This window comes from Lactuca virosa, chromosome 1 (genome assembly GCF_052849685.1).
Source record: "Lactuca virosa cultivar CGN04683 chromosome 1, Lactuca_virosa_CGN04683_v6, whole genome shotgun sequence".
NCBI lineage: Eukaryota > Viridiplantae > Streptophyta > Magnoliopsida > Asterales > Asteraceae > Lactuca > Lactuca virosa.
Window position 1 is genome coordinate 6,869,909 of NC_136426.1, and position 10,378 is coordinate 6,880,286.

The following is a 10,378-nucleotide window of genomic DNA, read 5'->3' on the forward strand; positions in this document are numbered from 1 at the left end:
CCACCTTTATCCTTCGGAGCAATGACCTTATCCCAAGAAACCCAATAAATTTTTTTCTTCTCCTCAACGCCACCCCATAAGACTTCCTTCTAATTTCTTTCTTCTATCGAGCTGACTCCAATGCCAAAAACCTTAGATTTAGAGAAATTAACTTTCAGTCCGGAAGAAACGTGGAAGCAACAGAGAATACGAGCAAAATTTTTTATGTTGGTCATGGACCATTCGCCAACAAAAAGGGAGTCATCAACGTAAGATTTTGAAGTTAAGAAACCTACTTGAACGAAATTTCAAGTTTGTAAGTGCTGACCAATTATAAGATTTTAAACCAATCTTTTCAAACATCAAATCCTTTCGTAGCTTATTTGGATTAAAAACAAAAAAAAATCATTGTTTCTACAGATATAATTGAAAGATATTCATGCTCAAGAGTCATTATAGAATGATATTTACTCATGATATATGATAATATAGGGTCACACATTATAGCAAGTTATTACTAATTGATTATTTGTTAAAATAATTTGATTATTAATAAATATATCAACACTTGTATTTAATTAGAAAAACATTATCATATGAAAATAATATTTTACCATCATATTGAGAATTATTGTTTCTAGGAAATAATAAAAATAAAGAAAACAAAAACTAATAAATATCATATGGTATAAATATATATGTTATGTACAAATTTTTCGGCACTTTGAGTAAGTCATTTAGTTGGAATCTAACTACTAGTTAAGAGTTTCTGTGAAAAACACTCAACTTTGACTCTTTTGACAAGTCAAAGTCGTGAACTTCATTAGGATATGGAGTTTGAGTGTCATCTTTGTTTTGCTTCACACCATGCTTGTAAGAAGAGATCATAACATCTCATTTACTAGTCTTGACTTTAGTACACATTAGTATGTATATAAAGAGAGTTTTTGCTAGCTTATGAGGTTGATATTTTGGTTCTTTTCTCTCTTCTCTAGCTGCCAAAACCGAAGTGAAGAACTCCCTCCCCTTTCCTCTTCATCTTGCAATTTGGTGTAGGATTTAAAGGTTCATAAATTGCTTCTCCTTAAGGCTTATTTGGTATAAGTCTTAATGGCTTAAAACAACTTAATACAAATGAAGACTAGCATGTTTTAGTAGTTGATCCTTGCTTGGTGGATACCACTAGAGAGCTTCTACTTTGGAGCTTCATGTTGGAAATAGGTGTCCAATGTTGTCACACCCCTGGCCGGTGGTGGAAACGTCGGTTGTGCGACTTATTCATGGATCATATCCATTTGCATACATAGAACAATACAACATAGCATAATGTGTAAACTTTTATTTATAAATAGAGAAATTTCATAGTAGTTCAATAGGTGCATGCCTTAACAGTTAGGCATTTAGAAAGACAGAATACAGAACTATGATTGATAACAAAACTCCCAGGAGTGTTTCCGAGTGTGTGTAAATGTAACTTCTTAGGTTCTTGAGAATACAACGCGTTTTGAAAGATACGTCAACATAAAGTTTGTGAGTTCACAGGTTTGACTCAAAGCACTTTTTAACCCAAAAGTGTACGTTTACAGTATATAAGTGTTTTCTAACTTATATAAAATAGTATTTTTTTAAACCAAAAAGTATACGTTTACAGTATATAAATGCTTTTATACCAAACATATGTTTACCGAAAGCGTACTTTTATACCAAATGTATGTTTACTGAAAGAGTACTTTTATATCAAAAGTATGTTTACCGAAAGCATACTTTTATAGCAAAACTATGTTTACTGAAAGAGTACTTTTATACAAAACAATGTTTATACCATATATAGTTGCTTTTCCAGCTTCTATAAAAATGTACTTAACCAAAAGTATGTTTTTTTCGTATATAAGTGCTTACCTAACTTATGTGTACCTGTAAACCCTACAAGTATGTGTTTGTTGTGTATAAGTGTTTATCGAACTTATATGAAAATATACTTTTATTAACCAAAAAGTATGTATACATCGTATATAAGTGCCTATTTGACTTATATAAAAAGGTACTTTTTATAACTTAGAAAGTACGTGTGTAAGTGTTTAACATATATAAATTATTATACTTGTAAACCCTACAAGTACGTATTTTGGGCTACATATAAGTACTATTTGAACTTATATGAGTGCTTTTAGATTGTACTCGGTGTTACATGAGTTCTATAACCGATTTATATGACACGTTCCACCCTCTTCTTAGCGTTATAGTGATGCACCGTAATAAGTTCTCTAGACGCTTCATCGATGTTTACACAAATGGACAATTATCACCCGATGTGACTCGTTCGTTAAGGTTGTAGCTAGCAACCACATGTGGGGCTGTCAACCTATATAGATTTATACATAATGCTCCTCGCAGACTTAGGATTACCGTTTATAGGTCAGAGGTCTTTGCTAAAGCTTTACGCTTAGTTGATGAATGGTTCATCATGTAAATTCCCTGAGTTTAAACAGTTCTAAAATTGAGTGTGTGCCTTAACTTTAATTCTCAAAGATACATAGGCAAAAAGTTTGATTGTTTTTAATAACTATATAAAGTTCCTAACAAAAATCCGACAGCATAACGACTATAAAATTATTAAAACCAGGTTTTAACCAACAATACCTGATATGTATATATAGTCCTAAAACAGGTGCATGTCGGTTTAAATAACTATTTGTTTAATAAACCGATAAATAACAATTTTATGATTATATAAACAATAAATAATTATTTAAACGTTCATATAACAATATCTAGCAAATATATTGAAAGTCCCCAAACACATTAAAAAGTTTGAAAATGGGACGTGAATACTCATTTTCATAGCGTGCTTTAACCGTCGTGTTTTTTCTCGGGAATCGGGATTGCGTCAAAAACCAAACAGACAGAGCTTTGTTTACAAAAGTTCAAGAGGAAGTTCGAGATCAGCCCCAAAATAGATCTGACTTTTCTGAAATTCCTACGCCGGAAAACTGCCCGGAAAACCCTTCTGGTGGTCGAAAAATGGTCGGCGAAGGTTGTCGTCAAAAAAGAAGAAGCGAATTGCGGCGTTTGTAGGTGGATTTATGGAGAGAGGGTGGTTGTCGTGTGTAAAGGAACTCAAGGAGGTCAAGTGGGTGAATTTTAGAGCTGATCGTGGTGGTCGACGACAGCAACTGGCGGCGCAAGGTGGTCGGTGGCGGTTTTGGTGGCTATCAGACCTTCTGTTGCGTCGGAGGTGGTCGGAGGGTAGGGGAGGTCAACAGATCTCCTGGGGTGTTTGATGGAGTATGAGGTGGTAGTTGGTGGTGCTCCGATGGCAGATCCCAGCGGTGGTGCGGCGGCCCGTGAAGGCCGAAAAACCCGAGAGAGAGAGAGAGAGAGAGAGAGAGGTCTGGAGAGAGAGGGTGAATGGTGTGAGGAGAAAGGCTGATTTATCCTCCTATTTATAACCAACTATTGATGATGTAGTCCACAAAATTGTTGCCGAATGCGACAAGTGGCTCCTTCCGTTTCGCGACACGTGTCACGCCTTGATCCACGTGCAATTGCGATGAAAAACATTTTCTCACATTTTTTTCTCGAAAACAGTAGTTCGATGTCCATGAAACTAAAGTTTGGAATATGTAAAAATATTCACCGAAGAATAGCATAGTTATGTCAAAAACACAGTTGAAGTGCTTTGTCAGGTGTTTTCTGATTTCAACGTTTCGACTGGTGTCATAAAATGATTAAGACTTTGTGTGAATGAAATTCCGAGAATAAAATCAAATATTAGGATATTGTCTGACTTGGAAAATGTTATCATTTTCACTTAACGGGCCACGTAGCTATTCCAAGGAATCGATCGAAGGTTCGTTTGCGGGAAAACCAGTTTTTTTATAATGTTTTGTTTTCTTTAAATGGTCGTAACTTTTGCGTACGATCTCTCTTTTTGAAGTTCTTTATATCCACATAATCATATTTTCGTGTTTCTATCTATTTAGTGTGTTATATATACATAATAATATTGATTTAGGTGTCTAAGTCAATAACTAAATTGATATATTCTTGAAATAAAAGCAAAGTAATTTTTGGGTTGCCATTAGAACGAGCAACTGGAAAGAATTATATTTGGAGAGAGAGGATAAATTATTAATATATTATATGATTAATATATTAATTAGAAATAGTAATTATTAATTTAGAATTAATCAGAAATTAATTGAAATTAATTTTGGGATTAATTAAATTAATTGGAAGTGCATGGACTAAATGTGACATTGTTCTAAAGTTGAGCAATGAAGGTTTTCTAGAACCTCCCTCATAGGGACGGTTTTGTAGAAGTTCCTAAGGCTTCTAAGAAGCCTTGGAGGATAAGTAAAGGGTTTGGATAACTGACTATTTTGGGATATTACTATTATATTTAATTGAGTGTTATCCAAGAATTCCTTATCACCTATAAATAGGACCTTAGGGGTCATTATTTTTGTCCATGCTTTCTAAGCTCATCATAGCCGAAAATTCTCATCCTTCTCTTCTTTCCTCTTGTGTTCTTGTTGCTAAGGTTTGGGTACAAACCATTAGAGACATCATCTCTTTGGTGCTCGTCTTTCCAAGCTTCACAACTATAGGGATTTGTTGATTTGTTTGTTATAACAAATCAAAATGTATGTAACCTAAACTTTGTGATTTTCGATTTACACTAGGGTTATGATAGTTTAGTTGTTCATTGTATGTTGCTATCAAGGTGGATGACATAGATCTTGTATAGGATCCATGTTAATTATTAATTGTTTTCCACGTTGTACATATTTGCTATCTATAAATCTCATCAGTGGTATCAGAGCCTGGATTTGTCAAACATTGATTACACATGATTTTAATCGAACTAAACTTTTTTCGCAAAATTTGGTTACACGACGTGGCACTACTTCTGCCATGACATGGCAAGCAATTTAATTTTTCCTGTTTTTCGGTAACGACCTACCTAATCTGATTTATGGTTTTATTATTGGTAATTATCCAATATTAATTATGTAAGATTTTGAATTTTTAATGCCTTGTGTGATAATCCATAAAACCCTAAATATTAAGAGATATCCTTAATTGTTAATATTTAATTAGATAAATTAAATTGAGTTATCTCTTATGAATTTTATAATTAATTTGAAAATAATATAATTAAAGGATAATTATAAATTCATTACATGTTTAAATTGATTAATTATTATATGATAATTTAGATAACTAAAATTTAAACCTTATATTTTGAAAAAAAAAATACACCTTATACTATATATGATTAAAAGTTAATAGATTATATGTATAAGATAAGTTAGTCGAAGCAATAGTAGGCCTCATTCACGAAGTCATACTCTAAGGGGGGTATAAGGATAACGGCCTAAAAAATGACCGTTGAATGAGTGTCCACTATCACCCATCGCTCCCCTGTATGGTGGAGGTTCGTTAGTCGAACGGGTTTGATAGGACATAACCTCTAAAAGTATGATACTATAAAGTAACTAAAATTTTTAAATCCCAAATCTAATTACTTTAGGACAAAATGTGAAATGTATGATAATCCATGAAAACGTACATCACTCTTTATAGATCGTTAGTGGAGCGTATATGGTTAACCGGCACACTAATTTGGGATTATAAAGGTTAGTGATGGGCAAATTGAAAATTATCATTGTTAGTGGAGCGTGTGTGGTTAACCGACACATTAATTTGAGATGATAAATGACATTGATGATGTCAAGCTGGTTTGCATGGTTATTCACATCTTATTTGTGATCCTCGACCTCCTAGTCACAAACTGAAGAGCATAATTTGATATCAAACATGTCATTGATGAGATTCAATGAATCTCAAAAGATCTAGGAATTTCATGTTAGATTGGAATTTGTAAATTTGTATTACCTACCTTAATAAATTCACAATTAGATTATGGCATCCCTTTTCTTTGTTGTGAATTGTGTTTTTGGATCCTAGCCTTGAATATTAATTTTCGGTTAAAATATTAAGGATTTGATATCACTAACTAAAAACTATGTCTCAAAAAATGTCTGGAAAACAGTGATCTCGCAACTACTCAAACTTCTCCCTACTCTTGATTTTTTCAAAAGAGAAGCTCACTGCTCCCAACTACGTGGATTAGATGAGAAACTTGAAGATGACTCTTCAATACAAAGGAAAATAATATGTCATCGATAAGCCTCTTGTTGAAATCGATCATTCCATCGCTACTCCTGAGGAAATTGCTTCCTAAAACAAACATTCTGATGACGCCACGAAGGTTGCTTGCATCATGGTGGCAACTATATCATCTGATATGGCCAAGTTCTATGAGGACTAATGGCCATATGATATGAGTCTTGACCTTGCTGGAAAGTTCCACAAGAAGGCCAGACAAGAGTGCTATGAAGTGGTCAAATCTCTTATGGCATGCAAGCGCAAGGAAGGAGAATCAGTTTGTGCTCACGTACAAAAGATGCAAAGGTATGTGGAGCAACTCCAGAGGGTCAATGTGTTGTTTGATGAGGAGTTGGCCATTGACATGCTGCTTAACTCCTTGCCTCCTAGTTATGATCAGTTTGTCTTAACTTATCATTTAAACAACACAAAGACGACATTGACCTAGCTCCATAATTTATTGCAAACTACTGAGTCTGGAATGAAGGATAATCATGCTCCTACGACAACAAATTCTCATGTCCTAGCCATTGTATTTGGCAAAGGGAAAAATAGGAATTCTCCTTCCCAATCCACCATGAAAGGGAAGGCCCATGCTGGAGGGTCTAGTAGTGGGTCTAAGACAAAGCCCAACTTTGATGTTCCTGCGATCAGTGATCCAAAAGAGGCCACTTTCTTCCATTGTGGCGAAAAGGGTCATTGGAGAAAAAGTTGCCCTAAATACTTGTAAATACTTGCAGGACTTAAAGGATGGAAATATCAAGGCGTCCTCGTCAGGTATTTATATTATCCAAGTCAATAACACACAACTTTCTCATTCATGGGTTCTTAATACAGGATGTGGTTTCCACATTTGTTCTAATTTGCAGGGACTAAGCGAAAGTGAGGACGTGGAGCATGGGAAGCTCAATCTGATCATGTGGAATAGGCGATCTTCACATGTTACCAAGATTAGGACTTATGCGCTTGTGCTTAGTAGTGATGTTAGGATTGACTTATTAAATTGTTGCTACTCGTCAGAAATGACATGAAACATTATTTCATTTCATGCATTGTTCAGACAAGGTTTTAAATATTCTTTTGATAATGATATTGGTTCAATTTTTTATTTAAAAAATGGTGTTTTTATATTTAAAGCTTTACCTTGTAATGGAGTGTATGAAACTGTGATTTGTGTTGATAACTTAGGTAATAATGTGTTTCATATTGATTTGTCCAATGGTGTGTGTCACACCCCCAAACCGGAATGGCGGAAACGTTCGGGGGCGGAGGACGTCATGCTCAGTATCACAACACATGCATCATAGTAATCAAAGTAACAAACAACCATTGCATTAATATTAAAGTGTTTACAATGTATTAGATTCACAAAAGATTGACTCCAAATGTAAATAACAAAACAAAGACATGAAGCTACTATGCTCCATCTTCTGAATCCCGGTGCGCGTACCTGTCTACTAGTTTCCTGAGAATACAAGTTATTTTGAAAGAGTAGATCAGCATTTAAGCTGGTGAGTTCATAAGTATTTTAGTTATAAAAAGTATACTCTAAGTTCTTTAGAAAATTTCGCATGTTCCTCCAGAAAATCCTATATTTTCTGATGTGATGAATGATAAGTAAAAATGACTCTTACAATTCCATCTATGAGTACTTAATGAATACAAGTTATATACAATCCAAATCAAACAGACAATGAATTGTGTGGATCTGCCCTAAGCCCATAACCAAACATGGAACAGGAAATGAGTCAGAAGTCACACATTCCATTGTTTGTTAGATCCTCATTGTATATAACCCTGATGTATTCACTAGGTGCTTGCGGAGTTAACTGTAATATGTGACAACCCGAAATTTCTATCTAGTACAACCGTTCAATTCAATCAAAGTCAAACTCGTTTCTGTTATCTTTTAGCATGGTTTAGAGTCCGTTTGAGTATTCTAAGCCTAGTACCTTCAAAGTTAGGGTATAGAAGTGAGTTCTCAAAGTTCATAGTAGCAAAATCGGGCCAAACACTCCTTCATGAGGAGTGTACGGCCGTACACATGGGTGTGCGGACGTACACCCCCTCCTGGCCGTACACTCTCACGTATATATGTGAGACTTAGCCTTCATTCAACTCTTTTCACACTCCTAAGCCAAGAACTCGGATTTATCTCTCAACTATCTTCAACTTCCATCATCTAGATCATCAAAATGTAAGAACTGCTTCCATTTCCTTGTGTTTATCCTTCTTGATATTGTATCAACCTTTGATTTCATCCATGAAATTACTCTTTTTGGGTAGATCTTCAAGTGTTCTTCATTTTCACCAAGAACACCAAGAACACCTGCTAAGTTCTTGGACCTTAAACACCCCTAAAGGCTTCTATATCGTAAGTACCTCTTCCTATACTTGTTACTTACTAGATGTTCACCTTAAAAATGGTCCAAAGCAAGAACTTCAAGGAGTGTACGGTCGTACACACCTCATGTGGCCGTACACCCCTTGTTTAGACCATATTTGGCCTCAAACTCATGTGATACTCCAACACAAGATCAAGAACACTTAGAGGATGCAAGATAGAGCCTTGGACCACACTTTTTGACAACTTCTTCAAGGAGTGTACGGCCATACACTCCATGGCCGTACACACCTGGCCGTACACCCACGTGGCCATACACCTAGTGGCCGTACACACACTTGTGTGGTCGTACACCCATTATATGCAATCCTTTGTACTTCTAACACTTCAATCTAAGTGTTTCCTAGTCCCTAGGGTGTTATCCTTTCATAATTAGTTGTATAAACACTAATTATATACATATATGTGCCGTTATATGCTTAATAGGATCCATTTGTGCTCGAGTCTTCGCTTGACACTCATCATCCTTTTATCGATCTTTCATTCGTATCACTCACTGCAGGTGAGTTCATACCCTTTAACTTATCTTTTAAATGACATTTAAATGCTTTTATGGGGGGGAGGGAATACAAGTAGAAACATTATAGTTATTATATCAATCGCATGTGATTAATGACTATCAAACAAGTGGATTTCTTATATTTCAAAACTGTGTTATCAAACAAACTGCTTCAAATCGTTTTATAAACTATTTTACATGTTAAATTCTTTATTAAACTCTTTTAAACTCATATATTGTCCAAATCATGTCTATATGGATATAGTTATATAAGTAAGATTGAAAGGGCTTAGGACTGATAACTCGCCTTATTTCCTATTCCTTGTTTGGTTGTGGACTAAGGGTATTCGGTTGTTTGTCCGAATGTTGTTTGAATCTTAGTTATATATTATGTATATGTATATAGATATAAAAGTCCTTTCTTCCAATTCATTACCTTTGGGTAGCAAAGGTGTTCAAACATAAACAGTCATTCAAACAACTTTACTAGTAAACTATAATAGCTATAGTTTAGGAAGTCACTACTTACTATTTCTAGAACATTGAAACATACAAGAGTCAGTTCATACATGAGTCAGTTCAAACATACTAAAATGGGAAACAGAGAGAACATACTATACACTAGACAGAGAGAACATACAATACACTGGAACATACTATACACTAGACAGAGAGAACATACAATACACTAGAACATGCTATACAAATACAAGAATACTATAACACCAATGTGAGCAACTACTCCATGGCGCGGCAATATACTGCTGTGTCACGTTTTGTAACCAAAGTCTCCTGAAAGGAGGGCGTGAATTTGTGTATAGATCTATACGGGATTGACCATCCTACACCTTGTTGCTAGCTACAGTGGGACCTGCAGGTCTACGGGTGACGAATGTCATACTATTTCGACGTCTTTGATTGTCGTGTTTTACTAGTCAATCAAGTATGGTTACAATCATATCACATTTTACCTTAATTAAACAAACAAGATTAAGGTAGTTAGTACATTGGTAGTTACTTAGTTAAAAATACAGTACATCTTCATTTTTCCCATTTCATTCACATTGTGATCTTCTCACAGAAACGGTAATGATAACTATATTTTGGTAATGATAGTCATACTTTGAGAAAATACTCACTTTTACAAAAGAACAAACATTAAGAAACAGTTAAGTCTTGGTAGAAGACTACTTTAGTAGAAAATATAGGATTTTCTAGGAAGTTTACAAACATTTACATCAAACACTTACAAACTTTTATATCTAACATTTACAAGCACTTTCTTCAAACTTATACAAACAATGACACTAAATTACTTATGA